Source organism: Rutidosis leptorrhynchoides, chromosome 5 (genome assembly GCF_046630445.1).
Source record: "Rutidosis leptorrhynchoides isolate AG116_Rl617_1_P2 chromosome 5, CSIRO_AGI_Rlap_v1, whole genome shotgun sequence".
NCBI lineage: Eukaryota > Viridiplantae > Streptophyta > Magnoliopsida > Asterales > Asteraceae > Rutidosis > Rutidosis leptorrhynchoides.
Genome location: NC_092337.1, coordinates 208,347,893 through 208,373,359, shown reverse-complemented (window position 1 = coordinate 208,373,359; position 25,467 = coordinate 208,347,893).

The window sequence follows — 25,467 nt, the reverse complement described above, 5'->3', positions numbered from 1 at the left end:
AAAGACAATCTTTCATTACATCGAAATTTGACGGCATGCATATTATTTCATAATATATCTAACTATAATTGACTTAATAATAATCTTGATGAACTCAATGACTCGAATGCAACGTCTTTTGAAATATGCCATGAATGACTCCAAGTAATATCTTTAAAATGAGCAAATGCACAGCGGAAGATTTCTTTCGTACCTGAGAATAAACACGCTTTCAAGTGTCAACCAAAAGGTTGGTGAGTTCATTAGTTTAATATAAATAATCATTTCAATATTTTAATAGACCACAAGATTTTCATATTTCAATACACATCCCATACATAGAGATAAAAATCATTCACATGGATTGAACACCTGGTAACCGACATTCACAATATTCATATTAGAATATCCCCATCATTCAGGGATCCTCCTTCGGACATGATATAAATTTCGAAGTACTAAAGCATCCGGTACTTTGGATGGGGCTTGTTGGGCCCGATAGATCTATCTTTAGGATTCGCGTCAATTAGGGTGTCTGTTCCCTAATTCTTAGATTACCAGACTTTAATAAAAAGGGGCATATTCGATTTCGATAATTCAACCATAGAATGTAGTTTCAATTACTTGTGTCTATTTCGTCAATCATTTATAAAAGCGCAAGTATTATCAGTCCCAAAAATATAAAGGGTAAAAAGGCAAATGAAACTCACGCATATAAATATTGTAAAACAGTTAATAAAGCATTTGCATGTACTCTCAGCCCAAAAACATAAAGAGTAAAAAAAAAGGGCAAATAAAACTCACGCATATAATTTTTATAAATTATTTATATTACAATATATAAATAATTATGTATATAAATTGTACATATATATATTACATATATTAATCTACAATTTTAATTATTCGATATTAACTTCCTTATGAAAATTAAAACTAATATTTCTAAATACTGTATTCAAAGCTTCTAAAATACTATATATGTAACTATTACATAACAAGTTTTTATTACATAGATAAATAGATTAAATATACATATATACTAAAATACATAAACTTGGAATATAATATTATACCTTAAATGCTTCGTTAATGTTTTCGAACTATATTTCAAAGTATTATATATTTATCTATTTAAACATATATGTAATTTATTTATGTATATGTAATAGTTCGTGAATCGTCGGAAATGGTCGAAGTTAAATTAATTGTATGAAAACGGTTCAAAATTTTTGAGGCTCAACAACACAGACTTTGCTTATCGTGTCGAAATCATTTAAATATTAAGTTTAAATTTGATCGAAAATTTCTGGGTCGTCACAGTACCTACCCGTTAAAGAAATTTCGTCCTGAAATTTGAGTGTGGTTGTCATGGTTAACGATAAAAATGTTTTCATGACAAATATGAGCTGATAAATAGAGTTTTATCAACATTGTGTAATATTGATAAAATAATTTAGTTACTCGAAGCGTACGAGTGAAGCTGTCACAAAAGATTGAGATAGAGATTTAACTTTTAACGTAGTCATGGTGGATTTCCAGAAATCAAGGACATTAAAGAAAATCTTCGTAATCTAAAAGATTTGATTCTTCGGTGAGTAAGGAAATTAAGATCTCTATAATTAAATACGATGATCTGCCTCGATTACTCTGTGTGATATTTCCACTATAAATTAAGCTCTTCCGTTCCATTATTCTCACCATTCCTATACTTTTCTTCTTAGTTCATACCTCCAAAAGATTGTGAAAATGCTTAATCCAGTTCTAATCTTTGATATCTTTCTAATCATCATTTCTGTCATCCTTCTTTTCAATCTTCCATCAAAAGAATCTGTTTACTTCTACCATTGCCTTGGGAGGATACTATTCTTAATTATACCGTGTCTTTATATTGCTATTCGTATTAATATCCACGGTTTGTAACTTCTGTCTTGTTATTGGGTTTTATATCTTCTCTTATATTTCCATGTCCCTGCTTCTGTCTCCTATAATTATTGTCATCCACGGTAAATGCGCTCTCTTATTTGCTGCGATTTATACCCCCTTTCTATTTCGGAGCTTCATGCTTTGGTTTACTTTTCGCAAGTAACGGTCCAGAATTCATAGGTATGGAGTTTCGAATTATCATAATATACAAGGTAGAAAGGAAAGGTAGTAGCACGATTTGTTTTGTCAAATTACCTGAATCACTAAGAATAGAACTATCAAGAATATATTTTCTTGATATGTTTAGAAGTTAAGCAGAATGAAAGAGTTATGTAACATGGCACATGATGACGTTATGATCTGTGAATCATCACGTCCCATTAGAAACTCAGCATGACTTACTGTAATATAATCACGTTGATCAAGTGTCATTATATTATACTAACTCATGCATCAGTTCCCAACACTACTTCAAAACATTCGTATTTTAAACTCGAAAGGTTACAGAATATAGAAACTAACAGTTTCTATATGATGTAACATTGATAGCACGAAGAGATTAATGATTTCAGATAAGAATAGTTATGAAAATATCTTCAGAAATATAGAGGATATTTGTAATGAAAGTTACGATAATATCTTTGAATATTTAAGATCAGAGGATGATGGAAACTATTGTCCGCAAGGGTTTAGTGTAAAGAGCAAGATATTCGCTAAAGACTTTAGCAGGCATTGAATCATTTGGATTCTTTGAAGTCAAACTTATTCTTTGTGATTTGTCCACGGCTTTCTTCATAGTTTCGCATAATCTGCTTTTCGGTACTAAATTTTCTATTGAATGTTTCCAATATAATGATACACAGGAATCACGAAGAGATATATAATTTCGGACGAGAATATTTTTGAAAATATCCTCAGAAATATCGAAGATATTGATGATGATATTTTGGAATTTCTAAGTTCGATGGTTGATGGAGAAAAAAAATTTTTTCGCAAGATTTTAACATGACTTCGGGGCAAGATATTCTCTAAAGATTTCAACGGATCTAGCATTATCTGGATTCTTTGAATATAGGGTATGGTCTTTGTATTTGGCCTTGGTCTCCTTAATAGTTTGCTCAATCTGTTTTTTTTTTCAGTACCAAATTTTCTATCGAGCGTTCCTAACATTTCCTTCTTTATTATCAAACTTTTGGCCGTTTAGACCATCTACCATTTTTCTGTTTCCTCTGCATTTAATGCTACGATATTTGAATCATCGGTTATCAATCCGAGGTGATTTCAGGAGAATTGTATTTTCAGATGATTAAACGCTGATGGTACTATAGTGGAATATAAAAGGTTCCCCGGTAACAATAAAAGAGCGCACATATATATATATATATCAAGGTTATAATAAGGTTTTTTCGAACGAAAAGTCAAAGTTGACTTGCTGGAGCTGTGACAAAATTTGCTAATTTGGAAAGGGAATGCAAAGTTATTTTGGGTAATAATAACACTAAAGGAATTAGCACAACTATGTGTTAAACGTTTACTCAGTTTCTGAGAGTTTTTCAGATGCATAACTAAATGCATCAATCTTTTCTCCCGTAAATGAAGTGCGGTTGATTCATCTTCTCGATTGAGGTGTTTTCAAGGATCATGAAAGATTTGAACGCGGATTATAATTGTCAGGATATAAATGAGGTTTAAGATGGAATCAAGTGGCAAACTTGAAGAATTATTTAGTTTCATATGTTATAATCAGTATTTTTATTCACTTTAATTGTCCAATATTATTAGCCCACAGTCGATAGTCCACAGTTTTACAGTCCAATAATTCATATATAGTTTAATATATAATATTCGAATTAATTAATACGTATCGTGACCCGTGTACATGTCTCAGACTCGATCACAACTCAAAGTATATATATTATTTGAGAATCAACCTCAACCCTGTATAGAGAGCTCAGTCATTACTGCATATAGAGTGTCTATGGTGATTCCAAATAATATATATAGATGCGTCGATATGATATGTCAAAACTTTGTATACGTGTCCCGATATTTAAAGTGCGTAAAATAAATAACAGAAATTAAATGACGATAAATTAAATGCGTAAAGTAAATAACAGAAATTAAATAATGATAAATAAAATTGCGATAATTAAATTGCGATAAATAAACTGCGAAAAACTAAAATGTAATCAGTTAGCTAGGAACAGTTAGCTAGGAACAGTTAGCGTGGATTCTTAACAAAATTTCAATTAGTTAAATCGTTTGTTTCTAACAATTTTTATTTTGTCTAATGTTTTCTTCATTATGCCACTTGTTGGATTGTGATAAATCAAAATCCAAATATGAAATTGAATAAATAAATAAAAATGGTTATTCTGCGGTAAATGGATTTGTATCTCTGTAGATGTAAGTAGGATAGTAAATGGATGTTGAATCAGATTCGAAGAATGTACAGTATAACCTATTAAAGTGAAATCTAAATATTCCTCGAGTATTACCTACCCGTTAAAATATTTTCACCATTAACAGTTTATACGAAAGAATTTTTAATTACAATCTTTATGAAAATATACTTACAGATATATTTTCTTCAGATGTAATCATAGATTTAATGAGTTAATATAATATTAATCTCATTTGATTTACCGTTAGAACTAGAATATATAATCTCTAAAATATTGAAGATTACATAATCGTCATGTCAAACGAAGATAAATGATGTAGAACGATTCGCAGATTGATGATTATGCTCGAGGTACATAATTAGATGTTGAGGTGTATGATGTGAACTTGAGTTGTTGGTGGTACTGGTATTGATGTTGGTGCTAGTGATGTTGCTGAATCTGGTACGTTTTGCACCATATTCTCCAAATTGATTACTAGAGCGCGAAGTTCATTGACTTCTTGTATTACTCCGAGATGATTGTCGGTCGGAACGAGCGGATGAATAAGGTTTAGAATATGAGATATGATATAGTCGTGGCGAGATATTTGAGAAGTGAGGGTGAAAATGGTGTTATGAACAGGTTCGCCGGTAAGTGCTTCAGGTTCTTCGCCAAAAGGTGAATTCGGTTAGTGGAAGGGATCGCCTTCTGCGCGTCTCCATTGATTAAGTCGACTACGAATCCATCAGATGAATTGGGGATGGATGATTGGTTGATTCATTCCGCTGACGTTGCTTCCGGAGCTTAGATGACTATCCAGTCGGAATAACTGTCAGAATAACTATCGGAATAGCTGTCGGAATCCGAGGGACTCGAACTAGTTGAAGGATTTATCTTGTACGCTCAGATGAAGGATTTTCGATAAGAAATAGATTATAGGATGTAGATTAGTATCCTGCAATACATAATTTACATATGCATATGTAATACTAAAATCTCATAAGTTACGGATGAATCTACGGAAGCTGTCAGGTAAAGATAACAATAACAGATACGCTAAGATATGAATTAGCAGATACGCTAAGATATGAATTTTTGTCTATACACTATTCATGCAGTCAATGCAATAAGATGTGTCTAGACTAAGAATAGTAAGTAGGTAATTTACTAAGGATGATAAACAAATGATTTCTGACAAAAATGATAAGCAAAACTTTTGACATGCAGACACAGTCGAAGTCCAGACTCACTAATGCATCCTAACTACTTATCAGTTAGACACACTAATGCAGACCCGGTTCACTAAGACCACCGCTCTGATACCAACTAAAATGACCCGTCCTAATCCATACGGACGAAGTCCATATCGATTATAAACGATTCACATCAGTTGATTACATCGTGAGGTACTTGACCTCTATATGATACATTTTACAAACATTGCATTTGTTTTTGAAAAGACAATCTTTCATTACATCGAAATTTGACGGAATGCATATCATTTCATAATATATCTAACTATAATTGACTTAATAATAATCTTGATGAACTCAATGACTCGAATGCAACGTCTTTTGAAATATGCCATGTATGACTCCAAGTAATATCTTTAAAATGAGCAAATGCACAGCGGAAGATTTCTTTCGTACCTGAGAATAAACATGCTTTCAAGTGTCAACCAAAAGGTTGGTGAATTCATTAGTTTAACAAAAATAATCATTTCAATATTTTAATAGACCACAAGATTTTCATATTTCAATACACATCCCATACATAGAGATAAAAATCATTCACATGGATTGAACACCTGGTAACCGACATTCACAATATGCATATTAGAATATCCCCATCATTCCGGGATCCTCCTTCGGACATGATATAAATTTCGAAGTACTAAAGCATCCGGTACTTTGGATGGGGCTTGTTGGGCCCGATAGATCTATCTTTAGGATTCGCGTCAATTAGGGTGTATGTTCCCTAATTCTTAGATTACCAGACTTTAATAAAAAGGGGCATATTTGATTTCGATAATTCAACCATAGAATGTAGTTTCAATTACTTGTGTCTATTTCGTCAAACATTTATAAAAGCGCATGTATTCTCAGTCCCAAAAATATAAAGGGTAAAAAGGCAAATGAAACTCACGCATATAAATATTGTAAAACAGTTAATAAAGCATTTGCATGTATTCTCAGCCCAAAAACATAAAGAGTAAAAAAAAAGGCAAATAAAACTCACGCATATAATTTTTATAAATTATTTATATTACAATATATAAATAATTATGTATATAAATTGTACATATATATATTACATATATTAATCTACAATTTTAATTATTTGATATTAACTTCCTTATGAAAATTAAAACTAATATTTCTAAATACTGTATTCAAAGCTTCTAAAATACTATTTATGTAACTATTACATAACAAGTTTTTATTACATAGATAAATAGATTAAATATACATATATACTAAAATACATTAACTTGGAATATAATATTATACCTTAAATGCTTCGTTAATGTTTTCGAACTATATTTCAAAGTATTATATATTTATCTATTTAAATATATATGTAATTTATTTATGTATATGTAATAGTTCGTGAATCGTCGGAAATGGTCGAAGTTAAATTGATTGTATGAAAACGGTTCAAAATTTTTGAGACTCAACAACACAGACTTTGCTTATCGTGTCGAAATCATTTAAAGATTAAGTTTAAATTTGATCGAAAATTTCCGGGTCGTCACACTTGGCGGTTGATAATTATTCTGATAATTATTTCCAGGCCTTTGGTTTAGATATGAAACATTCTCTCTTTGTTCCATTGTTAATTCAATACTGAGACAATCTTTTGTCAAATGTGGTCCTCCACACTGCTCACAACTAATTCGTATTGAGTGAATATCTTTAGTCATCTTTTCCATTCGCCTCTCGACAGCATCTATCTTTGCTGAAATGGAATCTAAGTCATGGCTAGAATCGGCTCTAGCTGCTTTAGATGATCTAACGATATCTTTTTCTTGGTGCCACTCATGTGAGTGGGAAGCAGTGTTATCAATAATTTTGTAAGCATCAGTTTCTATTTTCTTCATAATAGAACCACCAGCTGCTATGTCTATGTCTTTTCTTGTAGTGATGTCGCATCCTTGGTAGAATATTTGTACTATTTGACAGGTGTCTAAACCATGTTGCGGACATCCTCTTAATAACTTTCCAAATCTTGTCCATGCCTCATATAGAGTTTCATTCGGTTTCTGTGTGAACGTAACAATTTCTCCTTGAAGTCTTACGGCTTTAGATGCCGGAAAGAATTTTTTAAGAAAATTTTCAACTAAAACGTCCCATGTATCAATCGCCCCTTCAGGTAACGATTCCAACCAATCTTTGGCTTCTCCCTTTAAAGTCCAGGGAAATAACATGAGATATATCTGTTCATCCTCCACTTCTCTTATTTTAAATAGTGTGCAGATCCTATTAAAGGTACGAAGATGTTCATTTGGATCTTCCTTCGGCGCACCACTAAATTGGCATTGATTAGTCACCATGTGTAGAATTTGTCCTTTGATTTCATAATCTGGCACATTAATGTCTGGATGAGTAATTGCGTGACCTTGGCCTGTGCGTTTAGCTCTCATTCGGTCTTCCATACTTAAAGGTTCCAGATTCTCCATAATTGAATTTGTTGAATCTGAATCACTGGAGGATTCTGATTTAATGGTTCGTTCCTCAACAATCTCTGTTTGAATAATTGGTGGTTCCGGAGGAAAAATCAATGGTTCAGGATCTACGAATTGTCCCTGAATATTCTCCGGATTCTCAATTGTGAGGTCGGGTTCAAAAAATGGATTATCGGAAATTTGAATTGGAGTACTTGGTCGACTGGATGACGATTCTAAAGAAAAATCAACGGCGGTCATATTTGCTAGATGTCTTGATCGAGTTACAGGTGGTGAACGTACAAAAGGTGGTGAACGTCTTGCTCGGTGCATTCACTGAATATCCTATTAGTTTTTAAAAGGAAAGAAAAATTATATAAGTTATCCAATTAATAGACTTTTCTGATTTTGCCCACGTTTCGAATAGCCAAAAGATGCAGCAGAGGGGCAGGATTCGTTTGGTCTCAATATAATTGAGGACTGTTTGGCTCCAATAACCCGGTCCACGTACAAATCCAACTATTACTACGAACCAGAAAATTTTGATGTCTATTAATTTAATCACTTAAAATAAATTTTCGTAATTTTAAGAAATTTAGATAAGAAGTAGAATAAAAATCTATGTCCTAAAAACTAGAATAGCGAGAAATAAGAAAGAAAAAGAGCGCGTCGAAAAAGAAAAGGGTTGAAAAATAAAAGGTGTCGAAAAATAAGAAATAAAAAAAAAGACTTATAAAACTTAAAAACACTCGACTAACCCAACCTTATTACTATCACTAACTTAAAATTATAATCGCAAATTGAGATTACTAATTGGAGTGATAATTGATACATAGGTAAAAGGCGTCGAAAAATAAAATTAAGAAAGTAACGCGTTGAAACTTAAAAAGGAACTAAAAACTAAAAACTAAAAGTTGCGTCTAAAAATATTAAGGCTTACAAGTAAAACTATATCCCAAATGGCAATAACTTAAAAAGGAACTAAAACTTAAAAAGGCGTCGCAAAATTCTAAAGCACCTAGATCTTAGTCTAAAGAAAAAGCACTTAAGGGATTTTACGGCAAAGCCTAACAATCTATAAATAAAAATAACTATGGCAAAAACTATATTTAAAACTAAATACGAGTGAAAAAAATATAAATATTACGTTAAAAACGAATAAAAAGGGACAAAATATAAAAATAAACTAAAAGTTATAAAAAGTACAATTTTTATAAAAATATTATTTTTATATTATTTATTTTATAAAAGTGTTAATTTTATAATTTATTTAAATTAATTAAACTAAATATACAAATTAAATAAATAAACTAAACTTAATTAATTAAAAATTAAAACCTAATTAGAGTTTTTAATTAATAATAATAATAATAATTACGTAATGATACTGTTAGGGTTTTTGTGTACCCGTGTCAGAGAGAACTCCGCGAGTCGCGGTACTCCCAGCTAGAAAACTCCGCAAGTCGCGGGGTTTAGAATTTCAGTTTTTGTGCAGGCCAAAAATCGTTCGTTTCAGTTTTTAATATTTTAATTATATTTTTTTATTTTTCTGTTTTAAATAATTATATAAAATATTTATATAAATTAAATAAAAACTTATTTTTTAAAAACTAAAATAAAAATAGAAATACTTTATAATAAAAATCTTAAAACTAGATTTATATATATATTTTTTTTATTCGGTTTTTTTTAAATAAAAACAAACTATTTAAATAAAACTTATATTTTTATAAAATGAAAATAAAGAAACTTTATAAAACTTATATTTATAATTTTTGTTTTCTTTTTATGTTTTCGAATATTTAAAACGTATTTTTACAAAAACGTATTTTTATAAAAGTAAACAAAATTTTTTTTTTTTTTATATATTAACGTTGCGCTTCCGGCTTTTAAGCTAGATTTTAGGATCCCCGGCAGCGGCGCCAAAAATACTTGATGTTATGCGAGGTGTATATAAAATAGCTTTATATTTTACAAGGAAATACTATTAAATGCGATATAATTTTACACAAGATATTTATTTATTTATAGAATGGATATACTTAAACCTTGCTACAACACTTATAGGCAGTGTACCTAATCGTACAGTAGTGTAGTTTTTAGTAAGTCCGGTTCGTTCCACAGGGAAAAAAAATCTTTAAACAAAGCTTAACGCTATATTAGTTTAATTTATAAAAATACAAATATATATATAAGTAATATTATTATTATAAAGGGGGGTTTTTACCATTTAATGACCGGTTTGTCGATTTTTAAAACTTAAGTCGCAGTTAAAACCAAATGTAAAATATTAAATAAATAAAAGACTTAATTTAAAGCGTAAAGTAAATAACGATAATGAAATTGTGATAAATAAAAGTGGGATGAAATAAAATACAATAAAATAAAGTGCGATAATTAGAAGTGCAATTAAATACAATAACAATAAATAAAAGTGCAATAATTAGAAGTGAAATTAAATATAAAATAAAGGAAATTAAATATGAAATAAAAGAATTATGCTTATTTAAACTTCCGTAATCATGATGTTTGACGTTTTGATTTTAGTTTTATGCCCATGGGTTAATTATCCTTTGTCCTGGATTATTTAATATATCCGTCTGGTTTTTGTCCATAACAGTCCATCAGTCATAAATATAAAGTGCGAGTGTCCTCGTCAAATTATCCTTATACCCGAAGTTAAATATTCCAACTAATTGGGGACTTAAACTGTAACAAGGTTTTATTACTTTATTTAATAATTACACCAGGATATCGACTGCATGTAACCCAAGGTTTTAATACTTTATTATCAATTATGCCTAGTGTCCTTGTACATAATTTCACCCCTGTTTTAATAATTCTAGTGACTATTAATCCATTCCCGTGTCCGGTTAAATGAACGATTATTCGTACATATAAATATCCCGCCCATCGTGTCCGATTGAGTGTATATGGTTATTTATAGGGACGTCCAATTGTAAATCTTTATATTAAAATTAACAAACTATCATTTAGTTAAACAAATATAAAGCCCATTAATAGCCCATAGTCTAATTTCCACAAGTGTCGTTCTTTTGTCCAAATCCCAATTATGGTACAAAGCCCAATTACCCAATTTTAGTAATTAGCCCAACATCATGATTACTTCGTTTTAAATAAGCATAATAATAACTTAGCTACGAGACATTAAATTAAAAAGGTTGAACATAACTTACAATGATTAAAAATAGCGTAGCGTTACACGGACAAAATTTCGACTTACACCCTTACAACATTTGCTAACATACCCTTATTATTAGAATTAAAATTAAAATTAAAATATAAATTATAAATATAAATATTACGTATAGATATAGAGAGGATGGATATATGGATATTAAAAATGATCAAACTGCGTTGCCTTTTATAGGGATTTGAGTCCAAGGAATCTCCGCGACTCGTGGCACTTTTCCTCTTCAAACTCCGCGAGTCGCGGAGTTTGATTTTACAGCTCACTCCATTTTGGTTCCTTTCTTGCCGACGGATTTTTATATAAATATAATATATATATAATTTATATAATTAATTATAGATTATATTATATTTATATACATAGTTAACTTGTAATTTTTAGTCCATTGCGTCGAGCGTTGAGAGTTGACTCTGGTCCCGGTTCCGGATTTTCGAACGTCCTTGCGTACAATTTAATATCTTGTACTTTGCGTTTTGAATCTTGTACTCTTGTAATTTCGAGACGTTTTTTTATCAATAATTGGAACCACTTTGATTGTATTTTGTACTTTTGAGCTTTTTGGACCTTTGCGTCTTCAATTCGTCGAATCTGTATTTTGTCTTCACCTTTTATTATTTAAACGAATATTACTTGTAAATAGGACAACTTCAACTAAAAGCTTGTCTTTCTTGAGGAATAATGCGATGAAATATATGTTCATTTTTAGCATTATCAGCGTCATAGACTTTTCTTGATGTGAGTTGAGGCCCTTAATGCCCTCCTGTTGGTCCTGTGTGACAATGGTTTAAGATTTGACTAGCTTCATCTCCGATTACACATCGGCGTATTATTCCATCGGGACAACTTTTAAACAAATGTGGATCTTCCCAAAAATAGTGTTTTATATCACTAAAGAATTTCTTTCGTTTTTGGTACGACAACCCTTTTTCAAGGAATCCACATACTAAATAGTTTGCATAGTGTGCAAACCATGGAATTTCATTATAATCGATTCTCAATAGATATTCATCAGGAAAGTTATCTTGTATGGCCGATTCATTTAGAACTTCTAATTCAGGATTTTCAAGACGAGAAAGATGATCAGCGACGAGATTTTCTGCTCCCTTTTTGTCTCGGATTTCAATATCGAACTCTTGTAAGAGTAAGATACAACGGATTAATCGTGGTTTGGCATCTTGTTTTGAAAGTAGGTATCTAAGAGCAGAATGGTCAGTATAGACCACCATTTTTGCTAGAACGATATATGAACGAAATTTGTCAAAAGCAAAGACAATAGCAAGGAGTTCTTTTTCAGTAGTTGTGTAATTTTTTTGTGCTCCTTGTAACATCTTACTAGCATAATAAATAGGTTGAAATCGTTTTTCAATCCTTTGTCCTAAAACGACTCCCATTGCAAAATCACTTGCATCGCACATGAGTTCAAATGGTAGGTTCTAATTTGGAGTTATCATGATCGGCGCATTAGTGAGTTTTTCTTTAAAAATATTAAAAGATTTGAAGCATTCATCTGAAAAGATGAATGGAGCATCCTTTTCTAGGAGTTTATTCATAGGAGTGGCAATTTTAAAAAAATCATTTATGAAACGTCGGTAAAAATCAGCATGCCCTAGAAAACTCATAACTCCTCTAACATTGGTGGGATGTGGAAGTTTTGCAATTACATCTACTTTAGCTCTATCCACTTCAATTCCTTCCTTTGAGATTTTATAACCAAGAACGATGCCTTCTTTAACCATGAAATGGCATTTCTCCCAATTAAGAACTAGATTTGATTGTTCGCATCTAATAAGCATTCGTTCAAGATTAACTAGACATGTTTCAAAAGTATCACCGAAGACTGAAAAGTCATCCATGAAAACTTTCATGCATTCTTCTATCATGTCGTGAAAAATCGCCATCATGCACCTTTGAAAGGTTGCAGGGGCGTTGCATAGTCCAAATGGCATACGTTTGTAAGCAAAAGTACCATAAGGTATGTGAACGTGGTTTTCTCTTGGTCCTCGGGTGCTATTGGAATTTGAAAATATCCGGAGAAACCATCAAGAAAATAATAGTAACTATTTCCACCTAATGTTTCCAACATTTGATCAATGAAAGGTAAGGGAAAGTGATCTTTTCTGGTGGCGTCATTTAATTTTCTATAATCAATACAAACACGCCATCCTGTTACAGTCCTAGTAGGAATAAGCTCATTTTTCTCATTTGTGATGACAGTCATGCCACCCTTCTTAGGTACGCATTGAACTGGGCTTACTCATGGACTATCAGAGATTGGATAAATTAATCCTGCATCAAGCAGTTTAATAATTTCTTTCTTAACAACATCTTGCATATTCAGATTTAGTCTTCGTTAGTGTTGCACATACATTTTATGACCTTCTTCCATAAGGATTTTATGTGTGCAATACGAAGGACTTATGCCTTTAATGTCATGAATCTTCCATGCAATAGCTGGTTTATGAGCTTTTAGGACAGAAATGAGTTGAGATTTTTCATTTTCCGTAAGAGAAGATGATATTATTACAGGTAATTCAGATTCACCATGTAAATAAGCGTATTCCAAATGGTTAGGAAGTGGCTTTAACTCTAATCTCGGTGGTTCTTCTATTGATGATTTATATCGATATCTGTCTTCTTCTTTTAGCATTTGAATTTCTTCTGTTGTTGGTTCATATTCATTAGCCATAAGTGTAGCTAACATTTTAGCTTCATCAATTGGTTCAGTTCCTTCTCCTAATCTCCTAAAGAACATTCTCCTGTTCCTTGTAATTCTGGAAATTCTTCTAACAATTCTGCATGTGAATCTATAGTTTGAATATAATAACATGTATCATCTGCAGATTGCGGTTGTTGCATGGCTCTATCAATAGAAAAGGTAACACTCTCGTCCTCTATACTTAGGGTCAGTTTCTTACTGAACACGTCTATTATTGCTTTAGCCGTGTTTAAGAATGGTCTTCCTAATATGAGAGGAACTCGAGAATCTTCTTCCATGTCCAAAATAACAAAATCTACTGGAAATAATAAAGTACCAACTTTAACTAGCATGTTCTCCATTATCCCTCTAGGATATTTTACTGATCGATCTGCTAGTTGTATGCTTATTCGTGTTGGTTTCAATTCTCCGAGGTCTAGTTTAGCGTATAATGAATACAGCATTAAATTTATACTAGCACCTAAATCTGACAATGCTTCTATTGAACTAAGACTACCCAGAAAACATGAAATTGTGAAACTTCCTGGATCAGAGAGTTTTTCTGGTATCTTATTCAACAGCACTGCGGAACAATTTGCATTCATAGTAACAGCCGAGAGTTCTTCCATTTTCTTTCTATTTGTGATTAGATCTTTCATAAATTTAGCATATCTAGGCATTCTTGAAATCACATCAATGAAAGGAAGATTTACAGAAATTACAGGTGTCATCAGAAATAGAGTCATCAGAAATTACAGGTATTTCAGGTGTAATACCACTTCTCATGGTAATGGCTTTAGCTGTTTCATTCCGGGGGTTAGCATTTATATCACTAGGTAGACTCCCCGGTTTTCTTTCACCTATCAACCTTGCTAGGTTGCTTACTTCTTGTTCCAAATTTTGGATTGAATCTTGTTGATTTCTAAATGCTTGAGCATTTTGTTCATTGGTTTATTTCCGAGATGTGAAAAATTGAGTTTGAGATTCAACTAGCTCTGACATCATATATTCTAAATTTGGTTTTTTATCATCGGTTTGTGGTGGTTTAATTGGAAATATAGGCCTTTGCTGATTGTAAGTATTGTTGGATACTTGTTGATTGCTAGGACCTTGTTGGTTGTTGTATGGAACATTTCGATTATAATTCTGATTTGATTGTATATTGGTCTTGGCGGTTGATAATTATTCTGATAATTATTTCCAGGCCTTTGGTTCATGTATGAAACATTCTCTCTTTGTTCAATTGTTTGTTCAATACTGAGACAATCTTTTGTCAAATGTGGTCCTCCACACTGCTCACAACTAATTCGTATTGAGTGAATATCTTTAGTAATCTTTTCCATTCGTCTCTCGACAGCATCTATCTTTGCAGAAATGGAATCAAAGTCATCGCTAGAATCGGCTCTAGCCGCTTTAGATGATCTAACGATATCTTTTTCTTGATGCTACTCATGTGAGTGGGAAGCAGTGTTATCAATAATTTTGTAAGCTTCAGTTGTGGTTTTCTTCATAATGGAACCACTAGCTGCTATATCGATGTCTTTTCTTGTAGTGATGTCACATCCTTGGTAGAATATTTGTACTATTTGATAAGTGTCTAAACCATGTTGCGGACATCCTCTCAACAACTTTCCAAATCTTGTCCATGCCTCATATAGAGTTTCATTTGGCTTTTGCGTGAACGTAACAATTTCTCCTTGAAGTCTTACGGCTTTAGATGCCGGAAAGAATTGTTTAAGAAATTTTTCAACTAAGACATCCCATGTATCAATCGCACCTTCAGGTAACGATTCTAACCAATCTTTGGCTTCTCCCTTTAAAGTCCAGGGAAATAACATGAGATAGATATGTTCATCCTCAACTTCTCTGATTTTGAATAGAGTACAGATCCTATTAAAGGTACGAAGATGTTCATTTGGATCTTCCTTCGGCGTACCACTATATTGACATTGATTAGTTACCATGTGTAGGATTTATCCTTTGATTTCATAATCTGGCGCATTAATGTCTGGCTTAATAATGGCGTGACCTTGGCCCGTGCGTGTGGCTCTCATTCGGTATTCCATACTTAGAGGTTCAGTTTCTTCCATAATTGAATTTGTTGAATACGAATCACTAGAGGATTCTGATTTAATGGTTTCTTCCTCAACAATCTCTGGATGAGTGATTTGTGGTTCAGGAGGAATGATTAGTGGTTCAGGATCTCTGAATTGTCCCTGAATATCCTCCAGATTCTCAATTGCGAGGTCGGGTTCAAAAAATGGATTATCGGAAATTTGAATTGGAGTACTTGTTCGACTAGAAGATGATTCTAAAGAAAAATCAACAGCGACAATATTGCCTAGATGTCTTGATCGAGTTATAGGTGGTGAACGTATGAAAGGTGGTGAACGTTTTGCTCGGTGCATTCACTGAATATCCTATTAGTTATAAAAGATAAAAATTATATAAGTTATCAAATCAATAGACTTTTCTGATTTTGCCCACGTTTCGAATAGCCAATAGATGGAGCAGGTAGCCAGGACCCTTTAAATCGGAAGCCCACAACTCGCCACTAACAAATCCAACTATTACTACGAACCAGAAAATTTTGGATGACTATCAATTTAACCATTTAAAATAATTTTTCGTTTTAAAATTTTAGAGAAGAAATAGAAAATTTTATGTCCTAAAAACTAGAGCGTCGAGAAATAAGAAAGAAAAAGAGCGCGTCGAAAAATGTTGAAAAAAATAAAAGGTCGAAAAATAAAAATAAGAAAGAATAGCGTCGAAACTCAAAAGTCTAAAAACTAAATATTAAAAGTTGCATCTAAAGGTATTAAAGCTTAAAAGAATTCTATATCCAAAACGGCAATAACTTAAAAGTCACTAAAATTTTAAATACTAAAGCAATAAGCGACGTCGTAAAATTCTAAAGCGCCTTAGTCTTAATCTAAAGAAAAAGCACTTAAGGGATTTTACGACAAAGCTTAAAAATCTAGAAATAAAAATAAACTACGACAAATACTAACCTTAAACTAATTACGAACGATAAATATATAAATTACGATTAAACGACTAAAAGATACAAAATTTAAAAAATAAAACTAAAGTTATAAAAATACAATTTTTATAAAAATATTATTTTTATATTATTATTTTATAAAAGTATTAATTTATATAATTAATTAAAACTAATTAAACTTAAAAATACAAAAAATAAATAAACTAAAACTAATTAATATAAAATATAAACCCTAATTAGGTTTTTAATTAATAATAATTATAATTATTAACCCTAATCCGTACGGTACTAGGATCAGACCAGTCAGACATCATCATGCAGTCGCATGGATTTGAAGCTTCCGATTCATGAAATCACATGGGCCAGAATTTCGGATCACAAATTGGGCTGCTACAGTACCAGGCCCGATTACAATTTTAATTATTATTTTTTTATATAAAATATTTATATAAATTAAATAAAACTTATATTTAAAAACTAAAATAGAAATAAAAATACTTTATAATTTTATATATTTTGAACAACTCTTAAAAATATATATATATTGTTTTTCTTTTTATATTTTTGTATTTTTAATATTTAAAACGTATTTTTATAAAAAGAAATTAAAACTTAATAAAAATCTTTTTTTATATATATAGCGTTTTGCTTCCGGCGTTTAAGAGGTCCCCGGCAGCGGCGCCAAAAATACTTGATGTGTGCAGGGTAGTATACGAAATAGTTATATTTTTATTGCGAAACACTATTAAATACGATACAATTTTACACAAGTTATTTATTTATTTATAGAGTGGATATACCTACACTTTGCTACAACACTATTGCCAGTGTAGCTAATCGTACAGTAGTTTAGTTTTTAGTAAGTCCGGTTCATCCACAGGGAAGTAGCCAAGTTTAACGCTATATTTTTAAACTATATTTGTATAAAGAAATATATATATAAGTCGTGTTATTATTATTATTATAAAAAGGGGGTTTTTACCGTTTAATGACCGGTTTGTTGATTTTAAAACTTAAGTCATAGTTAAAACCTAATATAAAATATTAAAAATAAATATAACTTAATTTAAAGCGTAAAGTAAATGACAATAATTAAAGTGCGATAAATAAAATGACGATAAATAAAATTGCGATAATTAAAAAGTACGATAATTAAAAATTCAATAAATAAAATGACAGTAAATAAAAGTGCGATGAAATATGAAATAAAGGAATTATGCTTATTTAAACTTCCTTAATCATGATGTTTGACGTGTTGATTTTAATTTATTACCATGGGTTAATTGTCCTTTGTCTTGGATTATTCGATATGTCCATACGGTATTGTCCATAATAGTCCATCAGTCATAAATATAAAGTGCGAGAGTCTTCGTCAAATTATCCTTATACCCGAAGTCAAATATTCCAACTAATTGGGGATTCAAACTATAACAAGGTCTTAATACTTTGTTTAATGAATACACCATGTTATCGACTGTGTGTAATCCAAGGTTTTACTACTTTGTTAACAATTACACCAATTACCCTTGAATGTAATTCACCCCTGTTTTAATGAGTCCATTAACTATTAATCCATTCCCGTGTCCGGTAAAATGAACGATAATTCGTATTTATAGATATCCCGCCCACCGTACCCGATTAAGCGTATGTGGTTATATATAGATACATCAAATTGTAATCTTTATATTAAATTAACGAGGTATCGTTTAGTTAATATAAAGCCCATTAATAGCCCAAAGTCTAATTTCCACAAGTGTCGTTCTTTTGTCCAAACCCCAATTATGGTACAAACCCCAATTACCCCGTCTTTAATATTTAGCCCAACATCACGATTATTTCGCCTTAAATATGCATAATAATAACTTAGCTACGAGACATTAATTTAAAAAGGTTGAACAAAGCTTACAATGATTAATAATAGCGTAGCTTTACACGGATAGAATTTTGACTTACACACTTACAACATTCGCTAACATAACCTTATTATTATTAATCTTAAATTAAAATTAAATTATAAATTATATAAATATATATATATATATATATATATATATATATATATATATATATATATATATTTGAGAGTAAGAGAGATTGATGATGGATGGATAAAATTCGGCTAGAACTCGCAAACTTTATAGGACCTCAGCTGCTATAGTGATCCATGCGATTGCATGGCTTTTGTTCTTCCAGGCCATGCGATCGCATGGCCAGCTGGATCAGGCCACATTATCTTGTTTTCTAGTTTGCTGACGGTTTTAATATATAATATAATATATATATAATTTTAAAAATTAATTATATATTATATTATTTTCATGTACATAGTTGACTTGTAATTTTTAGTCCGTTGCATCGTGCGTTAAGAGTTGACTCTGGTCCCGGTTCCGGATTTTCGAACGTCCTTTCGTACTATTTAATATCTTGTACTTTGCATTTCGCGGCTCGTACTCTTGTAATTTCTAGACGTTTCTCATCAATAATTTGAACCTCTTGGATTGTACTTTGTACTTTTTAGCTTTTTGGTCGTTTGCGTCTTCAAATCGTCGAATCTGTCTTTTGTCTTCACCTTTTATTATTTAAATGAATATCACTTGTAAATAGAACAATTGCAACTAAAAGCTTGTCTTTCTTGAGGGATAATGCTATGAAATATATGTTCGTTTTTAGCATTATCAGACACCACTAAATGCTTGTGAATAAGTTTGATAGAGAGCAGTATTACCTGATACTAGTTCCCCGGCAGCGGCGTCAAAAACTAGACTTCCCCTTGATATGGCCGAAACGGACGGTTTTATTTGTGCGGTGTCGTCAGGCCGCAGCACGCCAGAATCAACCACCAAGGGGGTAGGTACTGTTTTATATTTATATTTAGCAGGGCCTAAATCGTACTACTCTTTAGTATGAGTAAGGGAAGTATGACCTAGAGTCGTATTTTTGAGATATCAGTAGAATCGAACCGAAATTTAAGCCTAAAATAGAACGTACTTAATTTTGGGATTTTCTAATTTATCAGACAAATCAAGTAAATGCGATAAAATTCGTAATTCAGATAAGGTTAAAATGAGTGCATACTATGACTTCATCAGTTATTCTGTCGAGATTATAGAATGTTGGCTCATGAATAGGCAGAGGCTTTGTATTCATTACACTAGTCCTAAACGCCCCTGTTATAAGACATGTCACTGGGTACTGCGTTAGGCTTGAAGATTTTGAATAGACAGCAACGTCCCTTACCCTCGACGCCTGTGCAGTCTGACTATAGGCATACACGTTCAGACGGCATATCCAATTGAGTGACTCGGTTGGGTGACGTATTAACATTCCATAATGGTGTAAACTTTCTTAAGCATAATAGAATACATGGTTTACCATATCCGAGAGATGTGATGTGTTTCAATACTTTTGTTAATGATTGGTTTTAAAAGATAGTTAGGCCCTTAAAAAGAGTTCAACCATAAAGAACACCATGGCCAAGTCAAGCTGACTTCCAAGAACACGTTCGATTATCCTAACGGTCCAATCTTTATGTGCCTAAACAAACAGTTCCTTAATTAACTAAGAATCCCTCAAGCGGGGTGCAATGCTTGAGACCGCGTTATGGTGCAGTGTACTAATCAACACTAACCGGGTTCCATGGCCTTACTTAGTAGACGTACAGCTTATAACAACTGATGTGCTTCAGCGTGCACGTACGAAGTTTATATGCTTGGTGACTACACTAGCATGGTCTGGGACCGACAATGTACTAAGGGTCTAGTCAGATGTTTCACTACAAAAGAGTCCTCAGTCAGAATCCAAAGCTTGATAGACTTACTAAAACTGGTGTGCCTCAGTTGATCTTACGTTGTATCCGATAAACTTCTCTTACCAAGGGGTGACACAGATAGTGTACTCTGAATCGGGTTTCGCGATCTCCCAATAACAGAGCCAATAACTACGTTCTATTAGTTAGAAAAGCGATTGAGTTTAAAGCATAATCGGAAAGCATTTCAACAACATACACAAACCATAACATTATTTCGGCATTATAACTGCTTACATCATAGCATACACTAAAGATAACTACTCGCTAATCATGGCAATAATATCACAGAACATAATGATAGAAGACATTATATATAGATAAGGGATAGAAGTACCAGTAGAATAAATGAGTTTCGAATACAAAAGTGACAACTTCAAGATTCCAGACCGCTCCTAATACAATCTTCGGTGTTCTTCTCCGGGTACTAAGTTTCCCGCACGGAGTCGAAGGCCTTGAGAGTATGACTAATATTGTACAAGAGAGAGAAATAAGTGAATTTAAGTGTCTGTTGGAATGAATGACAAAGACCATTTAAATAAGCACAAAATTTGCCTGTAAACGGCTGGCAGGCCGTTTGGCAGGTCGTTTGCAGGGCCCGTTTGATCAGGCATGCCGTTTAATGAGGCTGTTTGATTTGGGCATTTGGCAGGCTATTTGCCACACTGGCAGGCCGTTTGGCAAGCAGTTTAGCAGGCCATTTGCCACACTGGCAGGCCATTTGTCTTGCTAATTCCCTGGATGGTAACTTGATTTCTTGTCTTTCACCGTTTTCGCTCTAGAATCTTCATTTTAGCTCCGATTCTCTTCATTCTTTTTGCACCGTCTTCATAATTGCTTGTTCTTCAATTCTAACTGACGAAGTGGGTATTTTTTTGACAAAGTTCGAATCTTTCTTGTTTTTGTGCCTTAATACCGGGGTGAAAATGTAACTTTTTAGCCGATATCACTAGTGTTGCTGGCGTGCTTTCAAAATCATCCCTCTCTAAGAGAATGAATAAGCCATGAAGATCATTATTCATCTTTGAAGCAGTGTAATACGATGGACGGCTGGTGGACACATGTACGCGGATACGAGACAGTAGCATTCATTAGCTGGCTGAGAAGGGAAGTGCGGATCCAGCTAAAGCGTTGTATACCTTAGCGTAGTTGGTATTTTGATCTCAGCAGAACCTTGTTTCGTGAATAGTGCAAACTACTAAAATATGTTCTCTTTCACGCTCTTCTCTGTATGTGTGATAGTGAAGCGCGGTGATGAAGTATTAGATGTGCTCTTCCAATAGCTTTGTATCATCGTCTTCTCTTTGCATGTAACGATCATATTCTACTTTGATATCCTCAATACAATCTTTCAATCGCGGTGTGAAATCAGTCGTCGATTTGTGGATGAATCTAATATTTCCTCAAATTTATCATTATTATTGATGAACGAGATCATATCAGCATGGTTCAATATGATGGGAACCGTGATAGGTTCTAGAGAAGTGTTCAGCTCTTCTTGGATTAATGACTACGGAAGAGAGCGAGTATCAACAGGAATGTTGTCATAGTGATTTTCCTCCTTGTTGCTACTACTCGTAGTTTGATCTTCAATATCTGAATAGTCGAGAATTGCTACTACTTTAGTATGTGAACGCAATTCTACTGTATCCTGAAGTTTGGCTATTCTGCTAGCTAGATCAATTTCGATATCTCGTAAATCGGATGGTTCTTTGGGTTTCGTTCAGAAGCGAATGACCATACTACTACTTCAATCTTCCACTTCTAGTTGCATGATTTGTTCACGACGTTGCTGGGTTACTGAGCTAAGTGGGGATGTTTCAGTTTCTTTCGCCACTTCCATCTCTTCTGTTGGTTAAATGTTGGTTAATGGACTAATCGACAAAGTTAAGTATGATGCTTAACAAAAGAATATGTTTTGATGATGACACATACATATGCATAAGTGATGATCAACATATTAACGTAAAACACGCAAGTTTACCAATCCATACTTGATCTTGCAAATGACCAAATCAAAAAAAAAAAAAAAAAACTTAGAATGAAAATAAAGATCATTGATGTTACACGGTCATAGGTACGGTCGACCGTATACCTGACCATAGAAGCCCAGACTGAATCTGTAACGCAATTTTATGAAAACAAGTTGCATGGTTGTCACCACTGTCAACCGCAGTGCGACCGCAGAATTCACTGTCACCATGTTTGACCATATCTAGTTTGACCACTTCCCGAAATCTATAATTCATGAAACCTTTCTCAACATGCTTAAAATAGATGCCTGCTCCATAATCAATTGAGTTTTGGTCATAAAAACGCTAATCTTGGTTAATCACGCTTAATTACACCTTAATGATAATTTAACCACTATTAAGCATAACACATAAGTGTTAATAAATAACTTGTGATCTTAAAACTTGTCTATACATTCTTAGGATGATCACCAAGTACCAACACACACAAGCTAATGTCACTATAACACTAATTACAATTAAAGATTACTTAGTGACAAATTAAGGAAGAACAATATTTTAATGTATAACTAGTAAAGACTTGTAATTATAAAATACACTTAGATACATTTAGGATGGTCACCAAGTCCTAACTAGAGATTGCTCTTCCCTTGTACATGTGTTGGACATTAATGTGTGCTGACACATTAATCATGCAGTGTGTTATATTGCAAGTAAGCTTACCAAAGCTTATACCATATTGTTGTGCAAATATCTATATGATTGATGTTAGAATAACTATCTCTTGCTATATGAGTATAACTTACTACTTGCTAATATGTTTGATACTCATTAATTTTCCAACTTGTTAGCATGCTCTTAAACTTGATATGTGTTATTTGCTAGAAAACTAGGATTCAAAATAAGTAGTTCACTTCAAGGAATTAAGTGTAACACGGTTCACAAATAATAATGGTCAATAATCTATTTGGTCTTGTCTAAGTAACACATTATGTAACATGTACAAGTACAACTTAACATTGATGTCTTTATATAATTAATGTTTAACTTAAAAAGACAACATTCAATTAATCTTTGTTTAATCTTAAAATGAACATGATTTGTGATTAATTGAAACTAGGAAGTTAATGACATGTTGACTAGTCTTTGGAATTGAACAAAATGTATTAATGAGCCTAACTAAGTCTTGATCAAACTGAGATTACCCTAAATGACAATCAAGACACTCCTCCAAGAATGTTTGGTTTACCACATTTGGAGTGTCATGTCATTTTCACACAATAAGACCAAATCTCACACACTTAATGCATGTAGTACTTGTATAGGATATTGGGTTTCTTTTGCAGGTGCTAAATGAAGTAAAGATTCTAAAATATGATGTTCAAATCTGAGTCAAACGGCTATACAACGGATATAAATTTTGGACAGAGGCGCACACGGTCAAACCACGGTCGACCGTGACAGTGACTGTGTGGAAACGGATAGTTTTTGAATTCCACTATAAATAGCAAGCTTTTGAGAGCATTGGAAGCTGACCCTCTTGTACATTTCAAAGGCATATTTCCAGAGATCACAAGGGCTTTAATTATTACTCAAATGTGATTAAGCAAAAGAAGATTCTATTTGTAAACTTACTAATCAAATTTGTTTATCTTGTGAGTTTACTTAGTGTGATATATGTTCTAGAATTGTCTTAGGATTATCATCACTAATTGTATGAGTCTTGTAACTTCAATTAGTAGAAGCATAGGCTAGCTTAGTGATCTACTTCCTTAAAGGGACTTAGGAAGTTGATTAATCTAAGTTGAAGATTAATACTTGTCCAAGTTAAAGACAAGTTGAGCTAGGTTGGAGTTGGTCTTTCAAAGGGTTAGAAAGATTAGGTTTGTTATCTACAAAAGAAGTTGAAGATTTGTAAATCAGATCTACACCGGGTTTAGAGAAAAGTGCTTTGTGAAGCAAGAAATCCCGATTAGTGTAATCGGGGAGTGGATAAAGGTGGATTAGTTAACATTCACCCGAACCACTATAAATCCTTGTGTCTATGTTCTTTACATTACTTTACTCATCATTTTAAACATAAACACCAAACACATCAAGTTTGAGTTGAATTGGTTGATCATAGTTAATCAAATTTAGCGATCAATTGAAAAAGTGTTAAAAACGTATTAAGTAACTATTCACCCCCCTCTAGTTACTTACATCTTCTTTAGATTCTTCTTCTTCCTCTATTTCTTCTTCGAGAACCTCTTCTTCCATTTTATGATCTTCAGCACACTGTGATTCAATGGGCTTGAGGCTCATAACAGTATCAGTGGCTGGTGGTAGAGATTCATCGTCGAAAGTGATTTGTCAAGTAGAAATAGTAAACATATATTCCTGTTCAGAGAAATAGGCTGGGCAGTCAATTCTAAATGTTACGCTCTCCCCATGATAGTCCTAACCGTGTTCATGAATGGTCTTCCTAAAACGATATGTGTATCTAAGTCTTCCATAATATCCATTACTACGAAATCTGTAGGATACAAGCATCGATTGACTTTCACCAAGATGTATTCATCTATTCCCTTGGGATATTAAATTGTATGATCAGCAAGTTAGATTGTCATTTTGGTTGGTGTTAAGTCACCTAGCTCTAATCTTTTGAAAAGAGAATATGGCATGAGGTTGATGCTTGCTCTTAAATAAGCTAAAGCTTGAATGGGTCCAAATTGGTAGATTGAGCATGGGAATGTAAATCGTGTTGTATCTCCTAGCTTATTAGGTAAAGAGTTTCTAAGTAATGCTGAGCATTCTGCACTTAGTGGAATTTTATCAGAATCT